We start from the raw sequence: 20,977 nt of genomic DNA, 5'->3' as shown, positions 1-20,977 counted from the left end.
TGGAAATCACAATGCAAAATTAACCCTACAAAATAAAATCAAATTTAAAAAGTAAGAAAGTTCTTGTCTCGTTCTCCATATCAAATCAAAATAATAATACAAATTAGACCATTGTGCTTTAAATTTTAAACATTTAAATTTGTGCTCATTCCCTACTCTTTATACTTATTGTTTATTGCTAATTAAATTTAAAATTTGTGATCATTCCCTTCTCTTTCTAGTAATTATTTTCTACTAACTTAAATGTAAATTACTCAAATTCATCTTCAAAATCATTGTATAGACGTATAAAACTAAATTAGGAATTCACTTTTATTATTTTATGCCTTCTTTAATGGTTAGTAGTGATAACAAATCTAATATATCCTAAATGGATAGTCTTGAATGAATGTGTTCCTTTGGTTGTTTTATTGATTCTTTCTTTTGTGCCTTGATCAAATTTACTTAAGTTGAAAAATACCTAAATTTAGCTAATTGCGAACATTGTCAGCGTTTTAGAGTTTTTGTGTTTCTTGTACCAGTATACCTTCCCTTCTAATGCTGAATACCCACACCAATTCTTTAAAAGTATTGCTAAGTAATATTATTTGGAGTAGGAGAGATACAAGTACATCCATCCTTGCATGTCTTTCTTATGTCTCCCAAAACCCTACCTAGAACCTTTGTAAAAGTTCCTAAGTATTGATTAGCAATCCTTTGGAACTATCAAGGTTTTCTTTACACTCCTATCTCTTTTAAGCATCCTTGACCCAAAAAAATTGGAGCTTGTATTTTCTTAAGTTCTCTATTTTTTCACATTTTAGACTATTCCGTTGCTCTCACACCATTCATTTGAATTTTTTATCCTTGTAGAGTTGGAAAAATAAAACCACTTTGAAAGGTGCTAGATAACCTCTTCAAGACTTAATAGACCTTTCTACTCAAGATAATCACAAAGCATAAATATTGTCAAGCACCATTAGAAGACACTAGATACATTACAAAGATCTTCTGGTGACCTCCATAAACTCTTTGCCCAAGGATACATGCATGGGTCATGGATGAAAACACGACATGCTAACATCTTATATAGATAGAGTACGAAGTTTCATACCAAAAAATGTAGAGTGATTGGATGTGTTTTAAAGATACTAATGAGATTGAAATAGGAAGGAAAGGAAACGCTCATAAGGGGTCCATGAATGAAGCTTCTAGTAAAGTTATATCTTCCTTAATGTTATCTATTTAGGTGGAAATATGGATCTACAAATTAGGCTATGAATCCACTTATCTGCACACACTACATTAAAAGGGAGAGTGAAACCAAGAGATCCAACCTGAATTATATTTAGAAGAGGGTTGAATCTATATTAGATTCTACTGCCCTTTTGATTAGTTGAGTATGCAATTGAAATGATATAGTTTGAAAGAAAGATCTAGGGTAAATAGTGGGAATCATGATCTGATAAAAATGTCACAGAGGCACCCATGATAGCATATTCAGCTTGAAAGTGTAGGAATGGGAGGTAAATATCAACCTGGTCCTCTAGTTATTAGATGCAGAAAAACAAGAAACATTTAGAATTAGAATGTCACTTAGAATTTTTTGCAAGAAGCACAAGTTAGAAATTTATAGGACCGGGAGGAGATTATTAACCTAATCCTCCAGTTTTCGCTCCTACAAAAGTCAGATTCTAGGGTGAACTCACAATATTGGTTCCCACTTTTTGACCAACTTTGACACTTATATGAATATTTTGAAAAAAACCTTCACTTTCTGACACCTATAACTTTTAAACCGTTAAGAATTTGAAGATGATATAAACTAGTGATTTTTAACATCTTGTTTGTAGATTCTAATAATATTTTTTTCAAATTTGTTTGAATAAAATTTTATTGATTTTTCCATCTCCCTCAAAAAGTAATTTTTTACAGCAAACAACATTTTTTAAGAGTGATGTGTATCCCGAAATGCATAATTTTTTTTCTATAAATGATAAAAACTTAATTCTTTTGAATTTTGGTTTGTAACATCAATACCCAAGGCATGCAGTTAGTTTGATAGTGATATGTTGAATATTTTTCATTTTATTATGTTTTGAAGTTCAACTAATTATAATTTAGATATAGGTGTACGTTTGAACACATAACTTGTTCTATATATATCAAAATTCAATTTTCTTTTTTTTTTATAAAGAAAACATCAGTACCTAGGGCATAGATATTTTTCAAAAAAATTTTGAATTAGTTTACTATTTTTCCCAATGCATTGAACAAAGAAGTTCATGTTCAGTGAAAAACCTACATTCATAAGAAATAAAATAAAAATATATTAATGAAATTATATATACTAAAAGTTATACTATTTGGAAATCTTATAATAAGGAATAAATACTTTTTAAAAATAACTTTTAAATGAATTAATTTGACCCCCCAAAAGCTAATGTAAAATTGTTTTTTTATCAGCATTTGATAGATGCAAAGGAGACTCCATTGCAAGCATTATTTAGAAGTAGAGAGGTTCTATCCAAGAAATTTTGATCTAAGAGCCTTTGATTTAACTCTCTTCAATTAATTACTTAAAATGGGACCTCTTAAAGCTTAAATCATTATATTTTCTTAAAAATGTATGATTTCAGCAAAAATCAGGACGTACCAAAAAGTGGGAACCAACTTTGTGAGTTCACCCTCTATTGTCATCAAATTACTTATTGGAATCTTTATTTGTGGCTCTTGAATTTGTCACCTACACACTAAAAGAAGGGAAATAGTGTTGTTGATAGGGGTTTGCCTAGATTAAACTCTAGGTTTAAAATTATCCTATGAGTTGAACTAAAATTGAACTTGAAATACTAAATTAAATGCTAATGTATATACCTCAGATATACTAAAATTGATAATTAATTGTGATGAAATTCTCTTTGAATGTAATCACAAGTGTTGATTCAATAACATTACTTGACATGAGATAATAAAACACACATGCTTGAAAGAATACTATTGTAGATTTGCTACTCCATGATGTTGAAATGTTTGAAGAATATGGTTGAATGAAATGCTACCTTCAATGCCTGAAAATGCTTGATATTGGAAGGTAATGAACTCCTTTAATATAAATGAATTATCATATGAATAGGAATAATTCTCTTATATAGGTCTCCCAAGGTAATTTTATGATTAGGACAATCTCCTATTGTCAAATTAAGACAATGAGAAAAAAAATCACTGGAGAGGGGAAGTGCATTGACATGCTGAAATCAGGTTCCTTTTAAGGAGAAGCATGATTCCCTGGGTACTCCGTTTCACCAAAAATAGTGTAGACAAGTGGAAAATTAGAGTGCACAACCCAAGGCATAGTTTTAGGTCTTCATGTAGAAATATAACATCATATTTGAGGTAAAAAGGGCTTGAAATGGACCTAGGGAAGAGCTTTAAGATGTAAAACACAAAAGTAGGGGCACAAAAGGTGGTGTATATTGTCTAGGGTTACAAGATATGATGCTACATCTAGCCCCTACTTTAGTGGGAGTATGGGCTTATGTGCACACTCATAGTAAAGTAGCAGAAAGAAAGATAGACAAACATATGAGCAATTGGAATCAAGATCACAAAGTGATAACATATCACTATATTTGAAAGGGAACAAGGTCCCAAGCCTAGGATCTTAACTCTTACAATAATATGTAAGGATACATGAAAGAATGCCAAAACAAAGAAAAATAAGAAAGAAAAAAAAAGTCAAAGTGAAAGCCATATAAAAGACATAAAAAAGACAAAGGGTTAGTACTAAAAGCAATGGCTCTAAGTCAAGTAGTTGAAGAGACCTCGATAGTCAAAATATCTCAATCACTAATATAATTCCTATAATGTTATTAGAAGAGCACAAGTGGTCACATGGAAAGGGATGACCATGCATCAAGTAATGAAACAAGAAAGAATGGTCCAACAATTAACAAATTTTGGTCTAGTTTCGAGCATGTAGATCCCATCTCATGTGTATAATTGAAAATGTCTACTTTCTAGAATGAAACATATCATCTAAGACATAATAATATGTAGCTAGGAGATTGCATATATTCCCCCCCCCCTTATGATGTCATCATAGCCCTATGTTGATATCTTAAGGTAGAATGATAGAAACAAGGATAGACACCTTCATTACCAAGGAGATATCCTTTAGGAAAAAATATACATAATCCAAGATAAATAGGCATAAATCTTATGAGAAAGGAAAAGATAGTTGTAAAAAGATAACTTGCACAAGTGTAAATTGACCCTTTTGAGTAATTAAAGGAGAAGGAGATCCTTACCAAAAGATATCTAACTCTATTTAAATAGAAAAGATATATAATAATAATGACATTTTTCAAATCGGTGAGAGACCAATAATGTACACCATCCCATTGCTAGGAAAAAGTGGACTCATAGTGAAGGATTGCACACATTCACTACAAAGAGATTATTCATAAAAGATGTACCATTTTAGACAAAGAATATGTCCAGACCAAGGGAAACACTTATACTCACATGGAGGACAACTCTATTTAAGAGAGCACATCAAGTAATAAAAGATTAAACTCAACAAAGGAAAACAAAATCCTTGAAAGAGATGGAAAATTGGAATATTATTCTTTTGCTCCAAGAAAGGAGACAAGGAAAAGACTGTTATGTTATCATCCATGTATGATTACATGTGAATTTGTATCATTACCAATGAAAAAGAGACCTCAAAAGGTATGCTACTAATGTCACATAGTAGGAAGAAACATAATAGGATCAAGGGCATGCTAAGGTATTATTATATACATAGAAAGAAAGAATTTTATATTAGGTGTTATAACATCAAGTTTTCGAACATATCTTTGAAATTCACAAAATATATTTTTATATGATTAATGACATGTTTATTTCATATACTTGAATGAATGTTAAAATATTTCCTTTTCTAATTTCTTTTATGAATGTAATGGTGAAAATTATAATGGTTGGAGTATATGTATATACCTTTTCATAAAAATAAAATTATATGAGCTTTGATTGGTTCCATTTTCTTACATCTAAATAACAATAAAATTTATAGTTCTTTAACTCAGATGAAAATAACAATGAGAAATTTACCTACAAATTAAAATCAAATTTATAAAGTAGGCAAGTCCCTTTCTCATTATCCCTGCCAAATAAAAAGCATGATGCCAATTTGACCCTTCTTTAAAATTTAGATTATAAAATTTGTATACATTCCTCCTCTTTCTACTAATTATTTCCTACTAACTTAAATATAAATTATTCAAAATCATATTATAAACTATCGTATATAAGTATAAATCTAAATGAGGAAATCACCTTTATCATTTTATGCCCCACTTTAATGCCCATTAATATCCTAAATGGACCTTCTTGTATAAATGTATTCCTTTTGTTTGTTGAATTGATTCTCCTTTCTGTGCCTCAATCAAATACTTAAGTTGAAAAACCTAAAATAGGCTAAACATACATAAGCTGAAAATACCTAAAAAATGGGTAAGTATATAAGTTGTTAGAGTTTTAGAGTTTTGGTGTTTCTCATACTAGTACAACCTCCCTTTTAATTCTAATTTCCCACTCTTAGCCATTGAAGATATTCAAAGTATTATTATTTTGGAGTATAAATGTTGCAAATTAATCCATCCTTGCATGTCTTTCTTACACATCCCAAACACTACCTTGAATCCTTGTAAAAGTGTCGATGTATTGATTTGTGATCCTTTGAAACTATCAAGGTTTCACTTAGAATCCTACCTCTGTTAAGCATCAGTGGTCCCAAAAAATTTAAGCTCTTTTTTTTAAGTGTTCTATATGTTCAAATTTCAGACTATTCTCTTGTTTCTGTACCATTCATTTCAATTTTAGATCACAAAAACCAATTGTTAAATATAGTCTAAGTGTCTATATTTCATGGTTTTGGATATTTCCCTCCCATCATACCATTTCATATTTTTCCCATTGTCTAATTTTTTCAATTTAGTTCTACTTAAGTGTTAGTATTATCAAACCTTCAAAATTTCAATGTCCGTCTTATTTTCCTTCTATAACTTGTCATCCCTAATCCTTAAGGCATATAAATATTAATTATACTAAGCGCATTATTTGTCAAAAAATTTGACTTCCTAGTGCATCCATGCCTTGTTACCTATTCTCACACATCATCAATTCATCAATGTTTTGATCATCGTCCTTTTGGACTTCTCCATCCATTCTTCTCAGTCATGTTGCCCATCAAGTTTTAACTTCCCAATACTTCCATTGCCTCATTCCAAATTTATTTTCTGGCATGCATAATTTCAACCTTTCCATCCATTTTCAAGAGTTAAAAATTTCACCTTTCCTTTACTAACCTTATGTTGGCATAATCCCTCTTTGTTGATTTTATCATCCCCCTTTCCATGGTACATAGTTGATGGTAGCTTGGTGGTTGAATATATGAAATCTAAATTTTGTTGCCATGTTAGAGGTTGATGTGCCTAAATCCTTGATTAGATAGGCATCCAATTCAAAGGATACCTAATGTCCTAATTATTTGACAAGCTAAGAGTGATAGAATTTTCATTGAGACGTTAGAAATTTGAGTAAATAGATTAATTATCTGATAATTAATGAACCATTAATTAATCAATTATGTTCCTTTTACTTTGTTCACATAAGAACAATATATGAATGATTTTCCTATACTTAATATATCTATTTAGGTCATATTTTCTCATAAGATATGACAAAGAAACTTATCATGCTCACCTAGGGTTTCATGTAGGGCTTCTTATTTGATTTTGTAAGGATTTCTTTGCTATTATAATTCAATTTGATTTATATCAATTAATATATGCATATCATCTTGATTTAATGGATTAGTCTCACTCTCAAGGTTATTTAGCATAATTATGACTTTTCTCTTTTGATGTTGTCATTCATTATTGGGAGTTATGAGATTGAATATAGACTTCAACATGCATTAGAGCATTAGATATATATATTTTACTCCAAATTCTAAGAGATACAACATTGAGGGACAAATTGATTCGACCTATAATGAAAGAAGCATATTTATTTAATGTAGAATGAAAAAATATTCTAATATTTTCTATATAAACATTGAAATCTAAGCAGTTGTAAAAATAGAATAGGGGCTAAACATTGAAATCCAACTGATTGTATATTTGTAAAACATTACTCAATTTTTCACTTAACATTTTTGTTTTATAAGAGTAAGAGATACTCTTGTAGGGTACAATAACTTGCATAGACCTATGTACTAGAAAATTGTGAGAAGAAAAAGGAAAAGAAAAAATAGAACTCAAGGTATTAGTCAATTGTTCAGGATGGTTTTACAAACCAAAACATTGTCTTTATAAAGCCATCACAATATTCATACCTACCCTATGGAAAAAAACTTCCCATCAACTAACTCTTAGCAACTAAATATTTATTGATTAAACTGTCTTGAAATAATTATAAACTAGTGTAATGTTCCATAATTCTCCCCCTTATTACATTAATTTTTAACGAGAGTGGGCCATTGAAAGAGTTGAATAGAACCCTTCTAGATACATTGATGAAGTTCCTTCACCAATACTCCTTGCTCATTTACGAAACATTGAATTGATTGTGTTAGTGAATCTCTTGATTGTAGGACTTGCAACCTATTGTACAATGTGAGTGAACATTAATGATTTCCCACCCTCCATACACAATGAAACACATTCCCTTTGAACCCACATCTCCTCTGAGTGTGTCTGATCCCTCCTCTATTGCTATGCATGAGACACCTTTCCTTTGAAGGTCTGCATGTCCTCTAAGTGTATATAATGCCTCCTCAAGTGTTACATAAACAATATCTCATATGTTGTAAAAAGTGAAAACCAATAATTTGAACATGAGACAACTCTCCTTTAAAATTTTACATATCCTTTAATTAGATATATTTTAATCTCTATCCACTAGTATGTGATGCATTGAGAACCTTGAAACTTCTAATCGGTGTAGTATAGATGTCGCCAAATAAAAGTTATACTTGATAAGAAGCAATAAATATGAAATTTTTCACATGACCCAATTGAGATTTCAATCAAATAAAAACATAGAATCCACATCCAAAGAATAGAAAGCATACCCATCTTAGTTGACACAAGATATTCCCTAGGAAAACCCTGATGAAAGTAAAACCTAGCCTCCAAAAGAATCGATCACCATGTATTATTAGCAATGAAATATTACAAATACAACCATGAAATCTTTCAAAACCCCAACCATCAACAAGCACTACATGTGAACAAGCATTTAACCACACATCCCATACCATGCTCCCAACCTCCCCAAATGCTAAACCTATCTTACCCAAACAATTACCATTGTGGTTTCTTTTGTAGAAACAAGCTCCCACAAAACCACCAAGTGGTATTACATCAAAATCATGTGCTAATAGCATGGTACAACTACCCCATTGACCCCAAATCTAATATTGGGTTTTTTTATTAAATCATTTTCCCTAATATTAAATAGTTATAATATAATATATACTATAATACAATTCATAAAGTGACCCCAAGAATATTCCAAGGAAATCTCTACACTTTTCACCTCCATGTGCACCTCACATAATAAATAAAATATTATAATAATAAACATTATTATGCAAGATGTACAACACCTATTTTTGCAAAATTCTCTTAGTGATTGTATATATTGAATAATGGGAAATAAGTAACCGCATCATGAAGAAGTGAACAATCTGTCTAGCACATACATCATCATGTAATCAATTTTCTCCATCAAGATACATGCAAAAAGAAAAAAGGAGACCACCATGTCATACATGAATGCTCTCACCCTCCACCATGTCACTTCCACTACACATAAGATGCCATAAAAAGAGAAATCCACACAATTTGTCATGATGAAATATAAGACCTTTCCTCAACTAATATCTATAGACACATAATTTTTTTTATTAAAATATCCTCTTAATTAATCTTAATTTTTTCCTACATCATCAAATGGATCTTGTTGGCAAGAGACACAACATTGTTGTTCAAATATTGTCATTAATGAAAACTATAGTTAGATATCCAATCTGCGATTCATGATTCATTCATACCAGAAGATTGATTGAGGTTCGGTGATGTCTGGTGAAAAGAACAGGACATCTAGCCGAGTGTACAATGTTTTGATTGGTGGTTCAGTTGTGTTGATTATTTGATGTTGTGGATCTTTTAGATGAATTCTAGACATGTAATATGCTCTATTCTAGGATTATGGTCTCTGGTGTTGAGTCTTGTGTTCATTGGAAGATCCGGTAGATAGGTTTTTTGGTTAGAACAATGTTCATTGGTAGTAACATGCATGACGATTTGTTGTGTGTGGAGTGATTCTAGTGATTGGTTGTGTGTTCATGGATAGTAAGCTGACATGTGGAAAGCATGTGGACAATTTATATTGGTCTGCATGGTTATTTTGGATTGGATTAAGCAGAATTGGGTAACATGTTTCATTTGTGTGTTATGCATTTTTGGGCCGACATGATGAAGACTTAAAATGTTGATGCAAATATATAAGACTGATTGATATGATCATTTGGTGTATCAATGGTTATTTGTGAAGTGTGTATTAGTGATTGTGTAGAGTTTCAGGTGCACGATTGAAATATTTTATGCTCTGATATAATGAAGAATATTAGAATAGAGCGAAGTAGCAATATGATCATGCGTTTTGTGCTTAACCAAAACTATACTCAGACATTTTGTGATGCTATTTAATAATTCAAACCGCCTTGTATCTTTTGTAATAATTTTGTAAGTCAGTGATCTTTCCGATTGTTGGAGTCAAGGATCACTGAGAGGGGAGGAGGGGGAGGTGAATCAGTGATCTACCCATAAATAAATTTTCTGACTTATTCTTAAACCACCAAAAGTATATGCAAGAAAGCAAAGTGCAGAAACAAAAGATAATCAACCAAAAGATCATAACACCAAGATTTTTACGTGGAAACCCAAATGGGAAAAACCACGGTGGGATTTGAACCCACAATATTATTCCACTATGGCTTGTAGTAAAAAAATATTACAAAAAAGGGGAATGCACTAGCATTCAGGAACACTGCCTAGAGCTTACAGCTCAAGATACAATAAGGGATACAACCTCGAAAGGCTCACTGCCTTACAAATCTTTTACAATGATGAATTACAATTGTTGAACTCCAAAATAGCATCAAACAATGCCTAGATGAGTTTCGATAAAGCACATAAAGTTTGACTGTACCACCTCTACTACTCTACTTTGTTTTTGTCTCAGTCAGCTACCAGATCAAGAATACGCATGTGAAACTGTGCCAAAAGGATAACTTTCTCATATCACTTCACACCATACACAAAAAATATCTTCTATACCGATCTTATATATCCACAACCACAAAATAGACAATTATCAACTTGTCTTGTAGTGTAAACTATAATCATGAGTCAGCTCCAATCGAATCACCAAAAACATATGCAGATCGCCCAAAATATGATAAAATAATTTCTATAGGTCGGCCCTATCATCCCGTGCACAAATCTCATCACTAAAATCACCAGACCAAAACTACATGGCTCAACCTGAATTACCGGTAGACTATCATCAGATCACAATAACTTCCGGATATCAAAATTTTTGATTACTGGATAAGATCTTCAAGGAGAGTTGTCATCGATGACAAACATAGATAACTATTCATGCATCAGTATCCATCGGATGAGTGTCAATTGCCAATAATCTCCTCCTTTGGCATTGATGGCAACACTCGTGAAAAATTACTAAGTGTTGAAACCTATACACCAGATCAAAATTTCTAAGGCTCCCCCTTAGAACAAAAACTCAAAAACCTATAGCGACCTATCAACCCAAAAAAATTGCATCCTTCTATACATTTTTCACTCTACTCTCCCCCTTTGATAGCAATGCCAAAGATGGGTGATCCTCAAAAGCTTATGTACAATAGTGTATATCATATATACTATACATACTTGAAGATATCTACAAAAATGGTCTTCCAAAATCCTAGGTGAGTATCCCACTCATTCTTCAACTTTTCCAAAATTGTGATGATTGCACTAAAAACATAGGCATGAATCTCCACATCCTTCAATCCAATTGGAACAAGTTGTGTTATAGCCTTCATACAATCTACTTTATTACTTAACATGATGTCCATCTAGGAGGCAATCAGATTCTGGAGTTCACCAACACTCCTCAAAATTGTGTCTCTATCTACATTAAGGCTCGAGATTTGATCATTTAGAGCCATTACTTACACTTCTATGTTGTTGGTTAGGGTGACATTTGAGTCAAATGACTGTGAAATTCCAGCTAGCTTACCCTAAAAAATACCAATCTGCTTGATTATATCAACTGTGAATTTGGGCAAAATAAGATAAGACTTATATATCTTACCACCTTCAGTTAGTGCTTCAGAGATTGTTTCCAGAACCTTGTTTAATATTACTCTATCATCTTCTATCATCTTCTATCATCTTCTGGAATTTTTTCATATGAACCTGTTGGTATTTTGATGATGTTTAGTTGTGGTTGTCATTGATGGACACACACTTATTTGTTATATGAGTCCAAGTTTTTATTTTTGATGATGTTTAGTTGTGATTGTCATTGATAGACACACACTTATTTGATATATGAGTTATTCTCAGTCGGTACTATGTGATGTTGCTTAAACCGGTATTGTATTCCATTGTATGCATAGTCTTTGTTTGTTGAAGACTATCGGTGTTTGCAGAAGGAGCTTACCGGTCAAAGCATGACCAAGGACCTCAAGTGGTACGAGGACTTAAAGTGGTACAAGGACCCTGAGCGACAACCAATCTTTTAGGATCGGAACACTATGTTCTAGTTTACTAGTCTTTGTTTATAAACCAGTAATCGGTATACTACATTTTGTTAACCAGCAAACTTGTAGAGTGTGATGAGCTATCATCCACCGATACCGTTGCGGTGATTCTATGTCATGTTACAAATTGTGTCTAGATGCACTGTACCTAGGAAATTGTACTCTAATCTCATTGGACCAACATGAAATCAAATTCCTATATGAGGGCATCATGTCTAGGGTTTTGCATGTAGATATATGTGTGTCAAGTGTTGTGCAAGAAGATTAGGTCTTTGTGGAAAAGGTATCTTGCGACAATGATTGAACAGAAGACTGAAGTAATGCTGCAATGCATTAACATAGAGCTATCAAGGATCTAACTAAGCATTTTGTAATACTTTCTAGATCACTTACTTGTTGATTACTAAGCTCTTCGACAAGTCAAAAACCCTTAACCGAGTAGGCTTAGTTAAGCATGTTCAAAATCCTCTTACATGGTGGTTCACAGTTGTGGATCTGAAATCCTTTAATAGGGTAGTCTTTAACAGGACTTATCTCCTAACAGAGATCTGGATTCCTAATAGGATTTTTTCTGGTGAAGAACATTGTAAGGCCTTAACTGGTTTGACATTAACCGGTCTGGTTTCTATTTTGCAGATAGTAGACTTCTGAGTTTTACTCACCCTGGTTTTTCCCATTTGGGTTTCCACATCATAATATCTTGTGTTATGGTGATTTTGTTATTGTGAGTGAATTTTCTATTTTCTATTTGTCTTGTTTGTGTATTAACTGGTTTACTATTTAAAGGCATATACCGGTCTATAGTAAAATTGCTTAAGTGTTTGTTAAAGTTTTTGGGTATACTAATTCAGCCCCCCTCTCAGTATTCATCAATTGGTATCAGAGCCAACCTTTCTTTAAGTCTAACCACTTGAAAGGAGATATGGGGGAATACAGCATGAGGGAACTCACTCACCATCTAGCTAAATCTGAGAAAGCCTATGATGAACTTAAGGTCAAGTATAAAGCCTCTTTAGCCAAAAGAAGAGAACTTGCTGAGAAAATGCTGGAAATTACTGAAAACAACTCTTCTAATGAAGCAAACATGGATGCCCTAGTCGAAGAAGTGGAGAAACTGAATGAGTCCAAAACAAATCTGAGGAGGGAGCTGGAAGGATTGACCATTATGATGAGTCAGGAACTAGAAAACCAAAGAAAAGATGAGGATCTAGTGAAGGACAAGGAGCACGAGATCTCTAAGTTGAAACAAGAAATTGGTACCATTACTGCTTATCTGCAAGAGGGTAAGGAAGAGAAAGAAGAAATGCAAGTAGAACTGAATGCAGACCTTTCTCATAATGAAACCCTAATGAAGACCAATGAAGGTCTTTCCAAAGAACTTGCTGAGACAAAGGAGATACTTGCAAAGTTTAACCGGAGTGCTGCGAAGTTGGACCAAAAGATGGAATCAATGAAGCCATCAAAGGATACCTTTGGACTTGGTTTCTCTGCATATGAGGAAGGTGAATCATCTGGAACCAAGACTGATGCACTAAAAGAGAAACCAGTATGTAAGAACAACAGTAAAAGGAAAGGTAAGCCAAAGTTCAAACCTGTATGCTTTAACTGTCATAAGGAAGGACATACTACCAATGTATGTAGGAGCAAGGCTTATAATAATTTCCCTTACATACAAAACAATGTGTATGACCACAAGGCTACAACTGGTAGATTTAATGGTCATTGTTATGCATGCAACAAGTTTGGGCATAGATCTTTTGAGTGTAGGTCAGTTATCAACAACTCTGGAGGTTATGCATCAAGATCAAAAGGAGTTGTCCAAGAACCTCTTATGAACTGGAACCAAAACCAGTATAGAACCTATGACCACAGGTCAAATGGTTATGGAGTGACAAACGGTTGGAGAAAAACCTATGTGATCTGTCATGGTAGCGGTCACACTGCTGCAACTTGTAGGAGAAAGAATGGAAAGGTGAACACCAGACCATGGAGAGAACCTGCTATGGTATGCTATCATTATAATAAACCGGGACATATTGCTAGATCATGCAGACTGAGATAGAATCCATCGGGAGACAAACTGATCAACCCAGAAGGTAAAGGAAAGGTCGATGTTGAAACCATTCAAGCTGTTATGAATAAAATTTAGAAAAAGAAATCTGAAGAGAAGCCACAAGATGTACCAGTTTCCACACCTAGTGTGGAGACCCGTGAATCGGCAAATTGAGATTTGAAAATCTTAAGGGGGAACATATTGGTAACAATATTTTGAACCCCCTGAGTATATCGGTAAAGTGATTTTATCGATAATAGTTACCTATCAACTGATAGAAGAAATAAAGTGGTAAAAGGTAAAATTAGGGTTTGTACCCTAACGGTGATGCATTTATTTTGGTAGGTAGGAGCATGTATAAAGTTGATTCTTGTAGTCATTTTTACTTACCTATTTTTGAAGAAGCATTTTTCTAACTTGAGCAGAGCGACAAAAAGTGATCAATCTTGCATTCAAAGAAATCTAGAAAGAAATCTTGTGCAAGATTCAACTGTTATTTCAAGTTACCCAGAGTGGAGGTCAAAGTGCTAAAGCAAGCCTTTGGAGAAGTGTGTAGTGCTCAACATCGGTGAACCCTAGTTTGGAGTGAAAAGGTATTTTTTGTCGATTCACTCTTATCATTCAAAATTATTTAGACATGGCTTCTACATCTAAAGTCTCTTCTAGTTCTTCCACACCTGAGGAGTCATCTGAATCTCTTAGGAAGAAAGTGAAATACAATGCCCTATCTCAAATTCCTGTCGGAGTCATTGTCGAAGGGGATGTTTCTGGTTACATTGATTGCAAACTGGAAGACCTAGGGTCTCTAGTGATTCACTCTCAATTGAGTTTGTTCTATGGAAAAGATGAGAAGATTATACAAGAGTACAACGTGATCGAGAAGAAGAAACTCCACAATGCAGCATATTTTCTTGAGGAATTCACAAAAGATCATATAAAAATTATTCTTAGTAGGGTTCATGGTGACAAGATGTATCTTGAGCGAACCCATGATATCACACCGGAGGCAGTCCATGTCGTGACCAATTTCTGCAATATTGGAGAAGTCCCTATTCTTTGTAAGATCACAAAAACCAAAGTGACAGAGCTCACCGGTTCTGTGAGCAACAAGAGGGAAATGATTGTCAACACCATTGAAGATGACTTGGTGAAGTATGCATGCATGGTGATCGGATATAGAGTATTCTATGCCAACATAATGAATTATGTTCCTACAGCTACGGTGCATGTTGCTTATCGAATGATTAAGGAAGATGTAGAGTACAAATTATGTACCTGCATGCAAAAACAACTCATGGAGAATTTGAAATCCATCAAAGAGGACAAGACACTAAGGTTCAAATTCGGTCAACTACTTGTCGGGTTGTTTTTCTACTTGCAAGGGTATTTTTTGAGAGTTGGTGATGTTTAATGGTCAAGTGACTTACCGGTTACAAGACAAATTAAGGAGAGTCTTCAAGTAGTGGGATCTACTTATTTGGAGACTCCGAACAGGTATTATGATGAGTTCAAATTGAAGATGAACCAGAGAACAAGGATATCAGGTGACCTGGTTAAGAAGTATGAAGATGATATATGTTTCACAATCAAAGTGGATCATTGCATAATGGAAGCGGTTGAGCCAAGACAAGATGAAGTTGAGCCTATGGGCTATGAAGTGGTGAATGATATACCTATTGGGTATGCCTCTACCCTACTTGCTTCATCACTTGATCCAAAGAAGAAGAGGATCGGTACCTACTTTGAGAGGGTTAATCCTCCTACAGTACCAAAGCAGAAGAAGAGGAAAGTTGTGCCATCGGCATCAACACCGGTTACATCTGCTGCCAGTCCTAAAGTAACAAAGAGATCACCAGCTAAGAATAAATCAGAGGCTATTCTGCCAAAGGTATTTGAGAGGAAGAAGAGAACCAAGAACGAAGCACAGGATTCAATAGACACTAAATCAGAAGATGAAATAAAGAAGGTGAGGCAAGCGAGTAAGAATACCAAGCCAATTGGTAATGTACCTGCAACCTCTACACCAGTAAATATGCATGTTGCTTCTTACAAGCCTATGACACATTTTCAATGAATTATGAAGAACATTAGAAGGAAAATTCTTGATGATCTAAAAGATTATTTTGATGATCTTAGTGATATTGAAAAGCAGGAGGTAGAGCAAGAACTTATTCAGTATTTATGTGATAATGATCGGTCTTTGATTGATATTAAACTTGTTGTCTTTAATTATTTGTATAATTCTTTGGATAATAAATGGCGCATTGTCATTGAAAAGGAGCAAGAAATTAGGGAGCAAATTTTTGCTCAATATTTTCCAGATGCCTCTAATTTTGAATTATTTGAGCTTCTTAATTGGTACAAAGGCATCTTTTTCATGCTAAAGAGAAGACTTCAGTTACTTGGAGGTAAAGTCTCTGAGGTGGAAAAAGACACCCATCTGCAGGCTAAAGAAGTTGTCAAGATGCAAAAGGTATCTGAAGAAAATCGGCAGGCTGAGCAAAAGCCTGACCTATCAATATCTAAATCGAATGAAACCTTCAATGATAAAGGAGAAAGAATAACTGAGAAAAATTATCCTATTGATGTGGATGCATTAGATGCTGAGAGTACTAAACTAGAGGAAGCAGAGAAAGAAAGAGTAGATAAGGAGAAAGAGAAGAAGGAGAAAGAGCAGAAAGAAAAAGTGGAAAAGGAGAAAGAGAAGAAGGAGAAAGAGGAGAAAGAGAAAGTGGAAAAAGAGAAAGCGGAGAAGGAGAAACTGGAAAAAGAGAAAGTGGAGAAGGAGAAATTGGAAAAAGAGAAAGCGGAGAAAGAGAGTGTGGAGCAAGAAAAAGCAGAGAAAGAGAAAGTAGAATAGGAAAAAGCATAAAAGGAGAAAGCGGAGAAGGAGAAAGAGGAAAAATAAAAATAAGAGAAAGAGAAAGCGAAGAAGGAGAAACTGGAGAAGGAGAAGGTAGAGAAGGAGAAACTAGAGAAGGTAGAGAAGGAGAAACTAGAGAAGAAGAAAGAGGAAAATGAGAAGGTCGACAAGGAAGCTAAGGAGAAAGAAGAGCAGGAGAAGAATAGACAAGAGGAAATCAAAGAAAAGGAAGGTGGATAGACTTCTAAGACTCCCAAGGCAACCTGAGATCAAGGTCAAGTTAAACAGGTTGATTCCACCAGTCACAATGAATTGACTCTTGCATGTCTCACCAAACCGGTAGATGAAAATGAGCTCCTGAGAAGTAATCAACTTGCTCAAGAAAGATTGGAGGATCTGAGAAGGAATAAAGAAAAATATTTTATTCAGCTTGTTGTTGACAGTCTTTCAACCTTGGTCCCCAATACTGATCTTTCCGGTACCAATTCCTCATTGGCCCAGTTAAAAATTCTATGCACAATAGTGGGTGATCAAGTGCAATCACTAGAAGATGTTGCCCAGGCTACCACAAAGAAAAAGAATGAAAAGGAACTAAAAATTGCATTGGTCAAGCAATTTAATGAAGATAGAGCCAAGCTAATATATCAGAGAGATGATATCAGTTTGGCCATGGCTGAAGGTAATAAACTTTTGAGAAAAATCTGCCAGCCTGATCTATTCTATGATGATGCTCTGAAGAAGAAGGGTCAGCTCCAATTGGAGTTAAAGAAATATATAGACAATTTCAAAGTGCAATATGATTCCTTCATAGTATATGGGTAGATTGTACAAATTCACCGGTAATAGATTGATAGGATTGATTTAGAGATCTGCAAGCGGTCTCAAGATCTGCAAAAACTTCAGTTGTTGTTGTTACCTAAGTTGTAGATTCTTTAGAGGTGCTTTCTAAACATGGACGCTATTATTGTCACTCAAGAATTGAGTATTGTTGATGCCATGGAGGAATTAGCATTACAGATGAAGACCTAGAGTGAAATTGTTGCCTCACTCCTAGATACCTGGTCTACAAACATGAAGCAATTTTTGAAAAACTTTAAATTTGTTTTTGAAAAGTTTTACTCATTATTGTCATAAACATATACTCTATTTTTATGTTATGCAATATGATTTTGGCATGTTTGTATTACTTTGTCATTGTTGGCAAAAGGGCAGTAATTTTGGTTTGAAAATTTTATGGGGAGTGGTATTGAAGTAGTTCATGCTTGCAATTTTGGCAAAGGGAGTAGTGTATATGCTTTGGGTGAGTAATTTTGCTTATGGCATCATTTTTGTTTTGTAAGCACTTAGATGTCAAATTTTCCTAAGCATTGCCATCAATGCCAAAGGGGAAGATTGTTGGTATTTTGATGATGTTTAGTTGTGATTGTCATTGATGGACACACACTTATTTGTTATATGAGTTATTCTCAACCGGTACTATGTGATGTATTGCTCAAACTGGTATTGTATGCCATTGTATGCATAGTCTTTGTTTGTTGAAGACTATTGGTGTTTGCAGAAGGAGCTTACCGGTCACAGCATGACCAAGGACCTCAAGTGGTACGAGGACTTCAAGTGGTACGAGGACCCCACAAGGCAGACAATATTTTTAGGATCGGAACACTATGTTCTAGTTTACCAGTGTTTGTTTGCATACCGGTAATCAGTATACTACGTTTTGTTAACTGACAAACTTGTAAAGTGTGATGAGTTATCATCCACCAACACCATTGCGATGATTCTGTGTCATGTTACAAATTGTGTCTAGATGCACTGTACCTAGGACATTGTAATATAATCTCATTGGACCGACATGAAATCAGATTCCTATATGAGGACATCATGTCTAGGGTTTTGCATGTAGATGTATGTGTGTGAAGTGTTGCACAAGAAGATTAGGTCTTTGCAGAAAAGGTATCTTGCAACAGAGATTGAATAGAAGACTGAAGTAATGTTGCAATGCATTAACAGAGAGCTATCAAGGATCTAACTAAGCATTTTGTGCTACTTTCTAGATCACTTGTTGATTACTAATCTCTTCGACAAGTCAAAAACCCTTAATTGGGTAGGCTTAGTTAAGCCTGTTCAAAATCCTCTAACAAGGTGGTTCACAGTTGTGGATCTAAAATCCTTTAACAGGACTTATCTCCTAACAAAGATAGATTCATAATAGGATCTATTCTGGTGAAGAACATTGTAAGGCCTTAACCAATTTGACCTTAACCGGTCTGGTTGCTATTCTGCAGATAGTAGACTTGTAAGTTTTACTCACCGTGGTTTTTCCCATTTGGGTTTCCATGTCAAAATAGCTTGTGTTATGGTGATTGTGTTATTGTGGGTGAATTCTCTATTTTCTATTTGGCTTGTTTGTGTATTAACCGGTTTACTATTTAAAGGGCTATACTGGTCTGCGGTAAAATTTCTTAAGTGTTTGTTAAAGTTTTTGGGTATACTAATTCACCCCCCCTCTTAGTCTTCATCAAAGCCTCCTTAAATATATCTAATACCCGCTTGGTGGTAGACTTCTCTAGTGATTTAAAATTGGTATTTACACTATTAATCAACTGCAATAATTTACTGGAGGGATTAGCATTAGAATCTAGCTGCAAGTCTGGTACCACCTTATGTGAAACATCAATAGACATCTGAATTAACTTCTTGTCCTCATCGTCTCAATTTACTAAGTCCTGACTAGCTTGAGCCTGGACTGTTGTAGCTCTCATTAGCCTTTCTATTGGAGACATTTGTCTGATATCAAAAGGTTTATCAAAATTAATAAGAGATCTATAGAAGAATTATTTTTCCTTTGTCCTTGGGAGTGTCAATTGTCGTGACTACCAGGACATTGACAATTCTTTGCTCTCCCTTCTCTTGTGCCTTATCCTTCTCCACCTCCTCTTCTCTTGCAATCAACTTCTACTCAGTAATAACTTCTTCTTTATCCTTTACTTGTGCACTGGTGTCACCACTTGGTGTAGTAACATCATTAGGAGTCTCTTGAGCCTCTTCACTTTTCATCTCTACTACCTCCAGAAGATTTTGGCTATCTGTAGCATCAAGGGATGAATGGGTCTGGTCTGTCGAATGAGAGGTGTAAGCCTTTTGAGATTCATCTGTTAGGATAACTGATGAACAACTGAGAGGGGGGGGGGCTGAATCAGTTGTTAATAGATTATATTAATCAAACCACTTTATAACCTTTAACCGGAGCACATAAACATTGAATACTAGAATAATAGAAACAGATACTGGTAAGTAATAAAACATAAGATCTCCTTCACATATGATATATCATTCTATGACCATGGCACATGATCTACAATGAGATCTTACATCAATTTATAAAAACCTTAAGGCCTAAACCAATTAGGTCGGCCACCTAAAAGATATTATAATAAGATCATTATATACATCCATATTACAATGATATGCCATGTTGTCTTTAGACTAAAACAATATTAACCAATCTATAAAACATCTCGGTAGCGTGTAGAGAACACGTTAACATGATACCGGTCCATAACCTAGATAGGTACTGGACCTAATCTGGGTCCACAACGCCAAACAAATGTCTCCAATCAATTGAGGCATGATCAAGGATCACCTTCTGCATCCTGAATTCCATTTAGAGGCCACGCCAGCACCACTTGCACATCCTATCAAGATTTCTCAGTGAAAGCTCTATCGGTTAAACCTTAAACCCTTACCGGTAACACAAAATCTTCTACCGGTAACCAAAACTTGTCTACTGGTAACCAACCATAACAGATAGTGTTGACATCAATGACAAAACATTAATGCAACACATAATCAATTCATCCATATTGGCAACAATCTTCGCCTTTGGCATTGATGGCAACACTACATGTGAAAAACATCTAAGTACCAAGAAATTCCAAATAAGTCTCCCCGTGTGGAAGACAACCAACAATCTCTTGAATATCAATAACTCTCCCCCTATGAATAATATCTCTGTAAAGTTCTGAATTTATTTTTCACATCACTATCTCTCCCCCTTTGACATCAATGCCAAAAATTTGACAAAAATATCAAAGCAATAATATAAGCCTTTGAATCTCAAAGATGACTACTCCCCCTGAGAAATAGTTGTTGGCATTCTACACTCTATGAAAAT

This window comes from Cryptomeria japonica, chromosome 3 (genome assembly GCF_030272615.1).
Source record: "Cryptomeria japonica chromosome 3, Sugi_1.0, whole genome shotgun sequence".
Taxonomy (NCBI): Eukaryota; Viridiplantae; Streptophyta; class Pinopsida; order Cupressales; family Cupressaceae; genus Cryptomeria; species Cryptomeria japonica.
Note: the sequence above shows the minus strand (reverse complement) of the source record.